The sequence below is a fragment of the Hemiscyllium ocellatum genome, chromosome 24 (assembly GCF_020745735.1).
Source record: "Hemiscyllium ocellatum isolate sHemOce1 chromosome 24, sHemOce1.pat.X.cur, whole genome shotgun sequence".
Lineage (NCBI taxonomy): Eukaryota > Metazoa > Chordata > Chondrichthyes > Orectolobiformes > Hemiscylliidae > Hemiscyllium > Hemiscyllium ocellatum.
In genome coordinates this window covers 13,615,036-13,630,377 of record NC_083424.1, presented here as the reverse complement: position 1 = coordinate 13,630,377, position 15,342 = coordinate 13,615,036, and the positions used below count along the sequence as shown (strand labels likewise).

General features: G+C 43.7%; 1 long non-coding RNA gene across 8 annotated transcripts in view; it reads right to left on the bottom strand.

Moving 5' to 3' along the window:
* Nucleotides 1-15,342, bottom strand: part of LOC132827049 (uncharacterized) — a 53,658-nt gene that overhangs the window by 18,123 nt on the left and 20,193 nt on the right. For 5 of the 8 annotated variants that reach the window (XR_009645961.1, XR_009645962.1, XR_009645963.1 and 2 more), the window contains exon 4: nt 9,596-9,835. This is a non-coding gene — a long non-coding RNA (uncharacterized LOC132827049). The remainder of the gene's footprint in view (nt 1-9,595; nt 9,836-15,342) is intronic. The other 3 variants (XR_009645965.1, XR_009645960.1, XR_009645964.1) reach the window with 1 other exon arrangement.

Sequence of the window (15,342 nt, the reverse complement as noted above, 5' to 3'; positions counted from 1 at the left end):
GCCATGGAGATGTACAGCACGGAAACAGACCCTTTGATCTAACTTGTCCAAGCTAACCAGATATCCCAAGCCAATCTAGTCCACCTGCCAGCACCCAGCCAATATCCCCCCAAACCCTTCCTATTCATATACCCATCCAGATGCCTTTTAAATGTTGCAATTGTACCAGCCTCCACCACTTCTCCATCAGCCTCCCATGGAGATCCTTACAAAATGCCATACTGAAGTCCATGTATATGACATATATAGTCCTTCCCATATCAATCAACTTTGTCACTTCCTCAAAGAATTCTATTAAGTTGTTAAGATGTGACCTTCCCTGCACAAAACCATGTTGCCTATTAATAATAAACCCATGTTCTTCCAAGTGTAAATAGATCCTATCTCTCAGTATCTTCCCCAGCAGCTTCGCGAACACTGACGTCAGGGTCACCAGTCATTAATTATCTGGCTATTTCCACTCTCGCTTCCCTCAGTAACCTGGGATAGATCCCATCCAGACCTGGGGACTTGTCCACCTAAATGCCTTTTAGATTTACCCAACACTTCCTCCCTCCTTATGCTGACTCTGGCCTTGCAAGGCTCTAGTATGCAATGTTTAATCTAACAGGCAGCATTGAAAATGCTGGTCTGTCCAACTTGGCAAGTTCTGCTTTGGCTGTGCAATAACCTTGTATATCATAGGTTAAAGAGTTAGTAACAGTTAACCGTAGATAGTAAGAGGTTGAGATAACTTATGTTAGTAACAGTTAGTTTCTTTTCATGCAAGTTAGTAACGGTTTATTGGGTTCTGCAATACGTGGGTTGCAGGGTCAAAAACCTGGAATTCCCTCCCTCAGGGCATTGTGGGTATCCCTACCCCAATGGACTGTAGTGGTTCAAGAAGACAGCTTACCACTGCCTACTCATGGGCAAGATTATCAAATACTGGCCCAATGCATACATTCCATAAATGAATGAAAAAAACCCTGATTTTATTTGGTTCAGATACAAAGATCCGTCTGCTTTCTTTCTCCTATTCTGACATCTCATTGCTGCCAATAAGCGTGAACACGTAGGAGTCTTTCGACATATGGTTTTTTTTTAAGCAAATGTGTTGCAATTCGAATGAAACTTTAAAAGGCAGATCAGAAATTTGCAAACTTTTGAGAACAAGCATTAGATTACAGAGCTGCGAACCACGTTCTCCAAGAGGTGCAAAAGATGAGCTTCTGAGCATTTGATCCTCAGCCATAATCAGCATTTACTGACTGCCAGGTCCCTTGTTGTACAATGACACAGGAACAGGAGTAGGCCATTCAGCCCCTTCAGCCTGATGATAGCATCAGCAATTCCTCCCTGTGATTGTATGTGGGAAGATAAGTTGTGAACAGGAAGTAAGGATACAGAACATAGATATGCGAAGTTAGTAGGCAACAATCTGCCAAACCGAATATAATGGAGGGAAAATGTGAAATTGTCCAGTTGTACAGGAAAAATTAAAGCAGTAGGTTATCTAAATGGTGAGAGATTGCTTGTATCCACCTGAGTTTAGAAGAGTAAGAGACCCATTATTGAAACATTAAAGAAAAACCTGAGGGCTTTTGACACTGTGCATGTTAAAAGGATATTTTCCCTTGTGGGAGATTCGAAAATAGAGTCACCACTGAGGAGAATCCGTATTGCTTTGGTCTTGCCCACTGCTAAAAAAGAGCTTCCCAGAGCTCCTCACATCTCAAGCTCATCCATAATTTAATCTTTTGCTTCCCACTTCCTGTAAATCACCTGATGTGTGTATTTTGGGATACGTGATTGGGCGGACAATATTTCTATCGTTTACTCAGCAGGACTTATATACTTAATGGTAAGGTCCTAGGGAGTATTGCTGAACAGAGAGACCTTGGAGTGCAGGTTCATAGCTCCTTGAAAGTGGAGTTGCACGTAGTTAGAATAGTGAAGGCGGCGTTTGGTATGCTTTCTTTTATTGGTCAGAGTATTGAGTACAGGAGTTGGGAGGTCATGTTGCGGCTGTACAGGACATTGGTTAGGCCATTGTTGGAATATTGCATGCAATTCTGGTCTCCTTCCTATCGGAAAGATCTTGTGAAACTTGAAAGGGTTCAGAAAAGATTTACAAGGATGTTGCCAGGGTTGGAGGATTTGAACTATAGGGAGAGGCTGAACATGCTGGAGCTGTTTTCCCTGGAGTGTCAGAGGCTGAGGGGTGACCAGGTGCTGGCAAGTGGGACTAGATTGGGTTGGGATATTTGGTCGGCTTGGACTGAAGGGTCTGTTTCCATGCTGTACATCTCTATGACTCTACATTGGACAGTATGGTAACTCTGTGGTTAACACTTCACCAGGGACCCAGGTTCAATTCCAGCCTTGGGTGACTGCCTATGTGGAGTTTGCACATCCTCCTTATGTCTGCACGTGATTCCTCTGGGTGCTACGGTTCCCTCCCACAGTCCAAGGTGTGTAGGCCATGGGAAATGCAGGGTTACAGGTATTGGGTGGGATGCTCCCCAGAGTCGCTGAATTGTCTGCTTCCACATTGTAGGGATTCTATTTAGTTCCAGAAATTCATTTTCTCCGTATTGTGCTAAATAGAAAGCAACAAGTCCCTGACCAGAGGATTGTTCCCATTAGCTCCATATTTAAATAGAAAGAGGTTTCTGAAATAGCAGATAGGTTTCAATGCAACTGAATAATTCGCATGCCTGTTTTGCCTCATAGCATTTAGATGCTTCTTAGAGACAGGGCTAGTTCTAAAGAAGGGTTACTGGACTTGAAACATTAACTTGAAACATTTTCTCTCCACAGAGGCTGATAGACTTGCTGAGTTTCTCCAGCAATTACTTGTTTTTGTCAGTTTGTTTCAGATTTCTGGCATCAGATTTTCTTTGTTTCATTCTGTTTCTCAGTGTTGAACATTTATGTATTACTCAGCACCTTCAAATTAGTTTGAACCACATTACTTGATCCTATTCTGAAAATGTTGACTCTTGCCAAGGACAGCTCCAGTCAATTAAAGAGTACAAGTTGCAAGTCCAGTTATCCCTCACTATAGTGAAAGCATCCCACAGTGCTTCCCCAAAGTATTGTGTCAAGTTGAACAAGCCTGTGAGGAGGTATTAGAATGGGTGACCAAGAGGTACAAAGTGACAGGGTCTTATGGTGCAGTGGTAACATCCCTACCTCAGAGCTTGAAGGTCTGGATTCAAGATACGCTCGTACTAGAGCTGTGTCATAGAATGTCCAAACTAGTTCATTAAAAATAACCACAAGATTCAAACAATGGCATCACAGTGGCAGGTTTTAACAAGAATCTTTAAGGAAGGGAGCAAATAGAAAGCGGGTTTAGGGACGAAATTCCAGAGATCAGACAGCGAAAAGTATGACCACAGTCAATGCAGCAATTAAAATCAGGGGAGGACTAGAAGCCAGAATTGGAAGTGTACAGATATTCATTGAGTGGGGAGAGAATGTATAGATAGGGAGGGTCAAGGCCATAAGAAATAGGAACAGGAGTTAGGTCATTCAGCCCCTTGAGCCTTCTCCACCACACAATAGTATCATGGCTGATCAAACATTCCTCGCATCCACTTTCCTGCCCATTCCCTATAACCCACTAGTCAAGAATCTACCTCAGATTAAATATACACAAGGACTCTGTCCCCACAGCTCTCGGTGGCCAGGGAGAAATTTGAAAAGAAAAGTGTTTAGAATTATTTTAAAAATTGGGGTAGCCTCCGACTGGATGCCCGTGTAAATCAGCCACAGCAGGGTGAATAGGAATCCAGGCAAGTTAGGAGATTCTGCACTGGAGTTTTTGATACATCAGCATTTACAGAGAGAGCAAGGTTAATGTCGTGGCGTTGCATGTTATAGGGGAGTTAAACCAGTGGAATACTAAAAGGTGAACCAGAGCCTGGTATCTTTCTGCTGCAGGGAGGGAATGCTTTTCTGAATCAGATTGCCAGGCTGGTATATTCCCAGTTTGCCCAGGGGCAGCTGAGTCTAAGGGCAACACCCCAACTGCTGCCCTGGCAGAAATACACAAACTTGAGAGAGAGAATGAAAATACTTCCTAATAAGAGGAGGCAGAAAGGCAATTAACCACAATGTAATTAGCAGTGAACCACACTGTAATTACATCACTGCAAACATGAATGTAATAAACGACAGCTGGGTAACATTTAACATTAGAATCTACACTGAATAATATTTAACCTCATCTATTATTGGCAAAACAATGATTGTTCTTTAGATTTTTCTTTTGTTAAATACTAAACATCGTGGAGGAGTTTTGAAGAGGCTCTTTTGGGTCCGATTTCGAAGCCTCAACCCTGAACTTGCTCGAAAACAACAATTTGCCTAGCACCATTATCATAGGAAAAGCATCCCAAGGCATTTCACAGGAATACTTGATTGGGCTTAGCAACTGAATCTGACATCAAATCCCTGTCAAAGAGATCCTAGGGTAGCCAGTCAAAATGGGATAGGTTTTAAAGAACATCCAGAAGCCAGAAGAGAATCCCCGGGATTCGGGTCCATGTAAATGGAGGCCAGGCCATTAATGGGGAAAATGATGAAAAAAAAAATCACAAAAAGGCCAGAATTGGAACTGTGCAGAGGTGAGGGACTGGAGGTGGTAACATAGACCAGGAAGGGTGTGATTTTATAAAAACAAGGATTTGAGTTTAAAATAGACTGTTTGGCATCGTGCACAGTGCCAGTGTCCCTGCCTCTGAGCCAGAAGACTCCAGTTCAAGTCCCACCTGCTCCAGAGGTGGGGATACAACATCTCGGAGCAGGCTGGTTAGAAAGTACTGAAAAGGAGCGATTCCTGAACTGACAGCCACCATAGCTCAGTGAGCACAGGGTGAATGGGACTTGGTGTGAGCTCGGATATCACAGAGACCTGACAGAGGTCAGAACTGAAAGACTGGAGCAGTACTATTCCAGAGGTGTCCAGCAACTCGAAGGCTAATTAAGATTACAGAAGATGCAGTGAGCAGCTGATGAGCTGAACTGGTGAGCCACTTTAAAATCAAATAAATTTGCTGCCTGATACTGTAAAGAATTAATATCTAAGGTTGGATGGACCATTTACAATTGAGGTCCAGACGATCTTTCTCCTACAATTGGAATGTCAGCTGCAGTGCAGCTGGGGACACTGGTTGACCTGAATCTAAAAAGTTCCAGGTTTAGGTAAGTCCCACAACAGCAGAAAAGACACTCCGGTGTCATCATGGAGCAGCAGCTTTGGAATGTGCTGGTAAACGGATTCAGCCGGCTGGCTGGATACAGAGGTTCCTTAGACACTATTTCAAAAAGAAGAGTAGCGAACTCCCCCCGCCCCCCCCACTGGTGTCCTCACCAATGTATTCCTCAATCAACATGACTCACTGTCCCATCATTATCACATCACACTTGCTAAAACACTGACTACAACTCAGAAGTGATTCATTGGCTGTAAAGTTTGGAGAGGGGTGGGAATTTGGAAAAATGGTCTCAAAATACAAGTCTTCTCTCTTTAGTGTAAGGCTAACAATGGTACGGTAAACGTTCATAGCCCCCCTTTGACCAGAGTCAGTGGGTGTCTTTCGTGGGGCTAATGGCTGGGCTTCTTTGTCAGAGAAGCAGATTTCCCAGTGAAGGTGTGAGCTGGAGATATTGTACCTATTGCTTGATCAACTTTCCCCAACGGATCGGTCATTCCCAGCCTATCCCCTCCTTTTCAAACACAATTTACAATTTAAATGATTCGCATGGAACTACTGTCTTGCAACGGTGAAAGGCCAGCCAGAATCAAATGGTCTTGCTCACATTTCTTGCAGGAGTAAGGTGGAGTTTGAAGGTGCAAGTAGAAACAAAGTCAAAAATCACACAACACCAGGCTATAGTCCAACAGGTTTATTTGGAACCATCCTTGGCCTCCTTCATCAGGTAGCTGTGCTCCAAAAGCTAGTGCTTCCAAACAAACCTATTGGTCTATAACGTGGCGTTGTGTGATTTTTAAACTTTGTATACCCCAGTCCAATATCGGCTCCTCCAAACCAGGTCAGAAACAGACAGTGGCTGCCCTTGTATCGTTTGGAGTCCAGCCACTCTGAAGCAGTGCACTATTCAGATTAATGTTAGAATATTAATAGCATTACATTAGTCAGATGTGTTAGTTCAAAGTGTTAGTACCAGAATCAGTAGCAAATTAGTCAAATATTTGTGCAAGTAATCATGCATTAGAGTGAGTTATTAGACCAGTAGCATATTTGAAGGCTGTCACCAAATGGAAGTCATTTCATAGGAGGAGACTGACTTTTGGTGTTGGAACTGCACCTATTTAAGATTGTAATCTGATAGGCCATGGTCTCTCAAACTAAAAGCTTTGCTTTTACTTTTCACCAATGTTCTTTGTTCTGTTTCAGTGAAATGGTTATTCTTCCTCCAAAATTCACTCTCCTGCTCCTACCAAGGTCCTGCTGCCTCATCCTAGATACTCATCTACCTGCTGGATCCCCACTTTGTGATGAATCTCCATGTGAATTTGGTATATTCCAGGACCTGAAAACCATGGAATATCAGGGGCTTTCTTCTAACACACTACCTACCAACCAGTTGCGCTATCGAATCCATGCCTCGGCACTGTATCTTGCTATTTAACAGTAAATCCTATCTCCTCTCCTCAAAAGAATCATATCACAAGCAAAGGTCAGGCATTTGCACTGGTGACAATCCTACCTTCCCTTCTTGAAATAATTTAAAACAGACATTTCTCTACTTTTTCCATTTGTGATGAAACCTTAAGTAGTTTTGTGTATGTGTGTGTCGGAAAGGGGTGAATTCCCTAAAATGGCAAATGTTAGTTCATACAAAATCATACAAGGGCCCTGGTTCTCATCATCATAACTAATATTAAAGATATGCCCATTTCAATCCCCCAACCACTCCCTTTATGACATGACCATCCTTGGCCTCCTCCATTGCCAAAACAAACCACAGCTCCAATTGGAGGAACAAAACCTTATCTTCTGTCTGTGTAGCCTACAGGACTCAACATTGAAGTTCTCCGATTTCAACTAACCTCCCTCCCCATCCCCCAATTCCCTTCCCAACCCCTCCCCCTGCCACCAACCAGATTCATTCCTCCCATTGGCCAACCAGGTCGTACCCTCTACCTGTCTTCACATATCCACACTTCACCACCCTGCCTTCGCCCACCCCCTTTATCTGCAGCTCGCCCTACACCCGCCTCCAAGTCCTGAAGAAGGATTACACCCGAAGCGTCAACTTCAGCACCTCCTGATGCTGCCTGGCTCGCTGTGTCTTTCCAGCCTCCTGCCGGTCTACATCAAATAACCCTAAAAATAGAGAGAGACAGAGAGAGACAGAGAGAGACAGAGAGAGACAGAGAGAGACAGAGAGAGACAGACACACACACACACACACACACACACACACACAGACAGAGACAGAGAAAAACAGAGAGAGCGATTCCCTCTCATTCCCTTTCTTCTTGCTCACACGTGTGAATGTACATTAAACTACATGCAGTGAGCTGCTGGTTGCACACACTTGTGGAAATTCCTGCCATGGATAATATCTATTATAATATTTATCATAGTTAATAGAAGCGAAGACATGATGTATCTAAAAATCAATTATTTCTTGCTGTTCACACTGTCTAAATCACTTCCATATTCTGTACAATCAGGACAGTTGCCTTCATTAGTTCAAGTCCAGTTAGTAAAAGATTAATCAGTGTTAATAAAACATAACCATTAAGAGCATGCAATGTTAGTACACATTCCATCTGTTGATCAAGACCAGTTAGTAAAATGTTACATTAATTTAGTTAATTAACAGAATTCTTTGGAAAGATTCCTGTCAGGAGTTCTTGCGAGGTTGGATTCATATCGAATGTAATACACAACGCCATCATTTTACCACAATGCCTGCCAAAGGTTTATGGTGTTTTTGCTCACTAATCTATAAAGATCCCCAACCCCTCATTCTCTAGATTCCAATGGATAGACTCCTAACCGATTAAATCTCTGTTTATTCATCAGGCCTGCCATCTCAGGGATTAAGAAATCTTTGTTGCACTACTTGTATCCTTCTTCAGATAGAGACCAAAACTACACACAGTTGTCTAGGTGTGAACTCACCAAGACCCTGTACAACTGTTGCAAGACATCCCTGTTCCTGCAGTTGAATCGTGTCACCATGAAAGTCAACATACCATTTGCCTTCACCATGAACTGCATCTGCAATGCTTACTTTTCACAACTGGTGTACAAGAACACCGGGGTCTCACTGCACCTCCCCCTTTCCTAATCTATCACTGATCAGATACTAATCACCTTCCTGTTTTGCTACCAAAATGGATAATCTCACATTTATCCACACTATCCTTCATTGGGCATGCATTTGCCAACTCCCTCACAACTTGTCCAAATCACACAAGCATCTCTGTCCCCTCCTCCCAGCTCACCCACCCCTCAGGTCACGTTCAGCACACAATAAATAAAAATCACCAGCAAACGATAGGGAGAATCCTAAAACAAATGAACTAGGTTTAAGAAACAGGACTGGAGAGGAACAACAGCAGAGATTGATTGTGACAGCAGCTCTGCCAAAGAATTTTTTTCAGAAGCAGCAGTTATGGTCAAGCAAGCCAAATATTTGAACTTGAGCTTCCTCCCTTCAAAGGGGTGCCATTGCCACAGAATCCTCAAACTCTCAACATTTGCCTGTACCTGTGTTTTTGTTTTTGCCGCTGTTTACCTATTATTTACTTATCTATGCTACTTAACTATGTGATCTGTCTGTATTGCTCGCAAGACAAAACTTTTTACTGTGCCTTGGTATACATGACATTAAATTAAATTCAATTTGGATTCTTAATGTCATGGATTGGTGTGCCTGTAGGGATTTTCTCTGATCATTTGGCATGGCTTGTGTCAGTCAGTGTCTGGAACTGTTGAATAGGCATTAGGACCCTGTATCAGCCCATCTTATTAAACCTCATTTGATAAAGAACATCAATTCACCCCATGTCAGTGGTTAATTCAGCATGTGGCAATCGTAGCAGAGAACCTTGCTCCAAGAACATCTTAAAAGATGGAACTTGATCTCAGATTTGAGGTGGTTTTGGAAATACTCATTTTGGGGCTTAAGGTGGCTGACCACAAAGTCAATCTAACAACATGTCAAGTTTAATCTCTGTTCTCAACACCAAGTTAGCTAGCTGGTCTCATGTGGGATGGGGGGGGGGGGGCTGGTAGTGGTGGTTTCCGAATTCCAATCCAGTGACCACTGCTGGAAGAAGATGTGTCCATGTGAGCACAAGGTGAAGACAAAGTATCAAACTTCCAGTCAAGTCAAATGGTCCACCGAGTGTTTATGGTTCCCATATGAAGATACAGAAGGGGAGCTAGTGATGTCAGATCTGTATCCTAACATAGGTCAGTAAGAATTGGAGAGAAATGTGGAGAAAGGTTGGCATCATGTTTGGGTGGTGTGGATGGGTAGGTGGTGGTGGGGGAAGGTGTGAACATGAGCTACATGCTCCTGACCATCTCGATCATTACAGCCCAGCGCTCCCTCTCACATTATTTACTACTTCACATATTTTCACTGTTCAGCAGAATATTGGACACCACCAGTAACGTAGCATTAGCTGAAGGTAACTGCATCGCCATAGAAACCACTGCAAACCAAAGGGATGTTAAAGCCATGAGCTGTATCTCCTGGATTTGTTCCCACATGGAGAGATGTCGACTCGCGGCTGTCACTCTGGTATCAGCGCCTTCAGATCCACAGCAAGCTGAGGGTTCTGACCAATAAGATGCTGGAAGAGATTAAAAAGACACTGTTGGGCTTGGTTCTGATAAACATCAGATCATCCTACTTCAAGCTTAAAGGGTTGGATCATTTAGCCAGGCTGAGGGGTATGTTTGGTTAGATCCTAAATATTCAGTTCATTTGCAGAAACAGAGTAAATGAAACAGTCATCATTAGCCAACACAACAAACTGGAGAAGTATATTTGAGAGATGTGTCTGTAAACCACCTCTGTCTTGTCTCCCTAGATCCTGTCTACCAGCTACAAGGCACAAGTCAGGAGTGCAATGAAATCCTCCACACTTGGCTGGATGAGTGCAGTTTGAATACTCAAGCTCAACCCCACTTGGGACGAAGCAGCTCACTGGTCAACATCACCACCTTAAAATATTCACCCCTCCACCATGAATGCACAGTAGCTGCAATGTGCATCATTGAAAATGCCCTACAGTAAATCACCAAAGCTCCTTCCAACCCCAGGACCATTAACCTCTGGAAAGGTAAGAGCAAAGGACCATTATCACTTCCAATGTCCCACACCATCCTGACTTGGAACTTCTTTGCTGTTGTCCACTGCTCCTGGGCTATAAGCTTGGAAAACCCTCCTCTTTTCAGCTCAGTTATTGTGGGAGGGTGGCAGATAGCAATAATATCAGTGGACAAATAAAACATGACCGTCACCCAGTGTGGAGGAAGGGAGGGTAGGTCAGAGGACCTCCTTTTGGGTATGCTCCTGAGCCTGGTCAAACTAGCCATAATTAGGTCCAGACAGCGGGCCATGGAGGGAGGCATTATGGTCGATTGCCTATCCCTCTTCCGCAGTTATCCCTGGAGAAGGAGCACGCGGTGTCCACCAACACTCTCGAGATTTTCAGGGAAAGGTGGTCATCGCAGGGAGTGGAGTGCATTATTTCCCCCTCCAACTCTATTTTGACTTAATCCTTGCCCTCCCCTTCACTGTTTGATCATGCAGCAATGCCCCCTGAGAAGGGCACTGCTTGTCACTGGTCACTTGGGTGTTTCCTTTCTTCTTATTGGTGGAAATTGAATGAAGTTTTATAACCCTGTTGTCTTTCACTGTGTCTCACACCTGCATACACACATACAACATGGATGCTGGGGATAATATAAGCAGTACTGCAGTTAGGCGGTAGTGTGGGGGTAAAGTATTTTTAAAAGGAAAAAAAAAGAGAGAAAAAAAATAAAACCATGACTGCTGTGGGGTCATGCTTTTAACCCCACTGCAGCAGCTGGTGGAGTTTGAATGAACTAAATCTGGAATATAAATCTAGTCCTAGTAATAGTGGTCATGAAATCAACAACTGAAAAAGACCCATTAGGGCTCACTAATATCCTTCAGAGCAAGACATCTGCCATCTGTGTCCTACATGTGACTCCACACTCAATCTTATTGGCCCTCTGAAATAACCCAATAAGCCAATCAAGAGCAACTCCACAAACGTGGCTAAGCAGCGACGTCCAGAACTCATGAACAAATGAACTAATATCGGGAATCGGGGACAACACAATCTTGGTCAGTAGAATGGAATTTTGTTACTTCCTAGTGAAAGAAAATAATAAATGGCCAGGAAAGAACTGGTTCCATCACCAACTTTAAATCCAATTAACACAATGTAATATTAGCATAATCACACCATAATGGCCAATAAGCATCCAGACACTTTCCAAAACCATAAGCCCCACCAAATGGATGAGGAAATCAATAGCTGACCCATGGATCAGTCAGAGTAGTCTACAATTGAGAAGGCTGCGCAGCTGCTCAATGAAGAGGGAACACTGTTTGCTATAAACAGCTACATTCCTTCTGCCTTCCTAATCATGTACTGTGCCTGCTTACTAACCTTATGCTTCATGTCTCAGGACACTCAAGACACCTCTGCAACTCAGAGTTCAGGATGTCAGTTAGCTGGGTGGCTGGCTTGTGATGCACATTTGTTAAACAGTGTGGGGCCAATTCTCACATCGGCTGAGGTTCCCATAAAGGACTCCCCTTCTCAACCTCTCCCCTCATGTGAGGCATGGTGACCCTCAGGTTAAACCACCAGTTGTCTCTTGCTCTGAGACAGCAGGACTAATGTGTTTTGGACAAAATGATTTAGTCTCTCTCCATTTAATTTTCCAGTTTTCTATTCTGCCTGCCAAATTGAGAAAATAATTTTTTCCATTGTCATTCTCTATTCGCAGGTAGATAGGATAGTGAAGGCGGTGTTTGGTATGCTTTCCTTTATTGGTCAGAGTATTGAGAACAGGAGGTGGGAGGTCATGTTGCGGCTGTACAGGACATTGGTTAGGCCACTTTTGGAATATTACATGCAATTCTGGCCTCCCTCCTATCGGAAAGATGTTGTGAAAGGGTTCAGAAAAGATTTACAAGGATGTTGCCAGCTCTATGCTACTTTCTCCCCACCCCCACCCTCCTCTCACTTATCTGCCACCCTTCAGGCTCTCTGCCTGTATTCCTGATGATGGGCTTTTGCCCGAAATGTCGATTTTACTGCTCCTCGGATGCTGCCTGAACAGCTGTGCTTTTCTAGCACCACTCTAATCTAGAGTGCAGGGAGAGGCTGAACAGGCTAGGGCTGTTTTCCCTGGAGCATTGGAGGCTGAGGGGTGACCTTCTAGAGATTTACAAAATTATGAGGGGCATGGATAGGATAAATAGACAAAGTCTTTTCCTTGGGTCGGGGAGTCCAGAACTAGAAGGCATAGGTTTTTTAGATTAGATTAGACTTACAGTGTGGAAACAGGCCCTTCGGCCCAACAAGTCCACACCGACCCGCCGAAGCGAAACCCACCCATACCCCTACATTTACCCCTTACCTAACACTACGGGCAATTTTAGCTTAGCCAATTCACCTGACCCGCACATCTTTGGACTGTGGGAGGAAACCGGAGCACCCGGAGGAAACCCACGCAGACACGGGGAGAACGTGCAAACTCCACACAGTCAGTCGCCTGAGTCGGGAATTGAACCCGGGTCTACAGGCGCTGTGAGGCAGCAGTGCTAACCACTGTGCCACCGTGCCGCCCCTGAGTCTAGGGTGAGAGGGGAAAGATATAAACGAGACCGAAGGGTCAGCGTTTTCACGCAGAGGATGGTACGTGTATGGAATGAGCTGCCAGAGGAAGTGGTGGAAGCTGGTACAATTACAACATTTAAGAGGCATTTGGATGGGTATATGAATAGGAAGGGTTTGGAGAGATATGGGCTGGGTGCTGGCAGGTGGGACTGGATTGGGTTGGGATATCTGGTCGGCATGGACAGGTTGGACCAAAGGGTCTGTTTCCATGCTATACATCTCTACGACTCTGTGTTATGTTTGTGCCACCCATTTAGCTGACCTGTATCATTATTACAGGCTTACTGTCCTACTTATAATAACCTACTGTACCATTTCCCCATATACATCAGGAGAAAGTGAGGACTGCAGATGCTGGAGATCAGAGTCGCGAGTGTGGTGCTGGAAAAGCACAGCAGGTCAGGCAGCATCCGAGGAGCAGGAGAATCAACAATTTGGGCATAAAGAATGAGGCTTGTGGGCCAGGGAACTGAGAGATAAATGGGAGAAGGGTGGGGTTGATGGCGGTGGTGGGAGTGAAGGTAGCTAAGATTGCGATCGCACTCTCAGCTACCTTGGCCCCAACCCTTTATCTCTCAGCTCCCCAGCCCACAAGCCTCATTCCTGATGAAAGGCTTATGCCCGAAACGTCGACTCCCCTGCACCTCAGATGCTGTCTGCCCCTCATGTACGAGTCCACTTTCCCATAAATGCACCTATTGCTTCGACTACACTGTGTGGAAGTGAATTCCACATGCTCACAACTCTTGAGAGCAAAGAACTGCCTTTCTGAATTTCTGGTTGAATTTTTTGTGACCATCTTATATTGATGGTCTCCAGGTATAGTTGCCCCACAAGCAGATGTGCTAATTAAGTCAGCTGCTTTGTCCTGTATCGTGATATAATTCTAAACATGGCAATGGACCTATTACATTAGTGTACAGTCAGCAAATTGAAATGTCACTATCACGCAAACAAGTGGAAATTTGGGGAATAAATGAGCTCTAGGAAGGTAACAAAGTACCCATGATGTAGAGGTGCTGGTGCTGGACAAAGTCAGAAGTCACATGATACCAGGTTATAGTCCAAAAGGTTTATTTGAAATCACAAGCTTTCAGAGCACTGCTCCTTTGTCAAATGACCTTGCTCCGAAAGCTTGTGATTTCAAATAAACTTGTTGGACTATAACCCGGTGTCGTGTGATTTCTGACTTTGTAAGAGTACACGAAAACAACATCTTACCACTCGCTCCCACTGGTAGCAGCAGCTGGAGCTTATTTGTAAATTCAATCTCCCAAAACTCTCCCAGTTTCAAAGATTTCAATATTTGACTGCCAGCAGAAGAAAGCGATGTTAAACCAGGTCAGCTTATACAGGTGCCTCATACAGTTGGGGGTTGGAATAAGGAAAAGAGATGAATTGGTGTCTTTAGATAACACCAAGATGCAGGGAGTCTAAGTGATCTGGAAAGAGGATTATTCTATCTCATCTTTGACAGCTTAAGCCCAGAGAAAATCCAAAGGCAGCCAAGGTCACCAGAGCTGTGGGATTTGCACTTTTCCTCCATAGCCTCGTAATCCTTCCATCAATCTAGGGTGGAATTAAAGCACAAAATCAAAATGCCAAGCACTGACAGCGCTAAGCCTGTTTAAGCGGATCTAGGCTGACATTACATTTCATTTATGCGGTTAACATAAACTGTTCTTTTTTTTTCCCTCCCCTCATCACCACCCAACTCCTCTGGGTTGATGTTTATTTTCAGATAGCGTGTGTAGATTTTGTTTTTGTCAGATCCCAGTTCAGTGTCTATGTGCATTGCTTCTCGAAGGGAGAGAGTGGACACAGTAACAATGTGCGAATGAGAATACTAGCATTTGAAGCAAGGCTTTCATTTGAACTACTAGAGACAAAACTCGTGCAACGATTTACCTAGAATTTTAAAAGAGCATCAGAGTCTTATCCATTCCCTTTTATTTTGTTGAGTGAACACCACTGTCGGGATGTTGGGAAGTCAGCCGAAGAGACATCAAATACTTAGGGTGACTGAAGAGGCCCTTTGGCCCACCTGCTTGTGCCAGCCCTTCAGAAGAGCAATTGAATTATTTTGACGCATATTCACAGACCTTTCCTTTTCAAACACAAATCCAAACATTTTTCGAAAGATTCAACCAAATCTGCTTCCATCACATATTCCAGATCATAGCGCTCAGCGTTGGAAGCATAAACTCTAATGGATGGATCTCATTAGTAGTTTTGATTTCTTTTGTACAGTAGAATAGTAGTCGGTTTATTGTTGTTTTTGATGTTATGATGCTATATTTTCATGTTTCTGTAACTTTCTAATTTTGTAAAGAAATGTATTTCAATAAAAATATTTTAAAAAATTTAACAAGAGCAATGGCCTGCACACTGCCAAGAGTAAATCATGGAGGGGA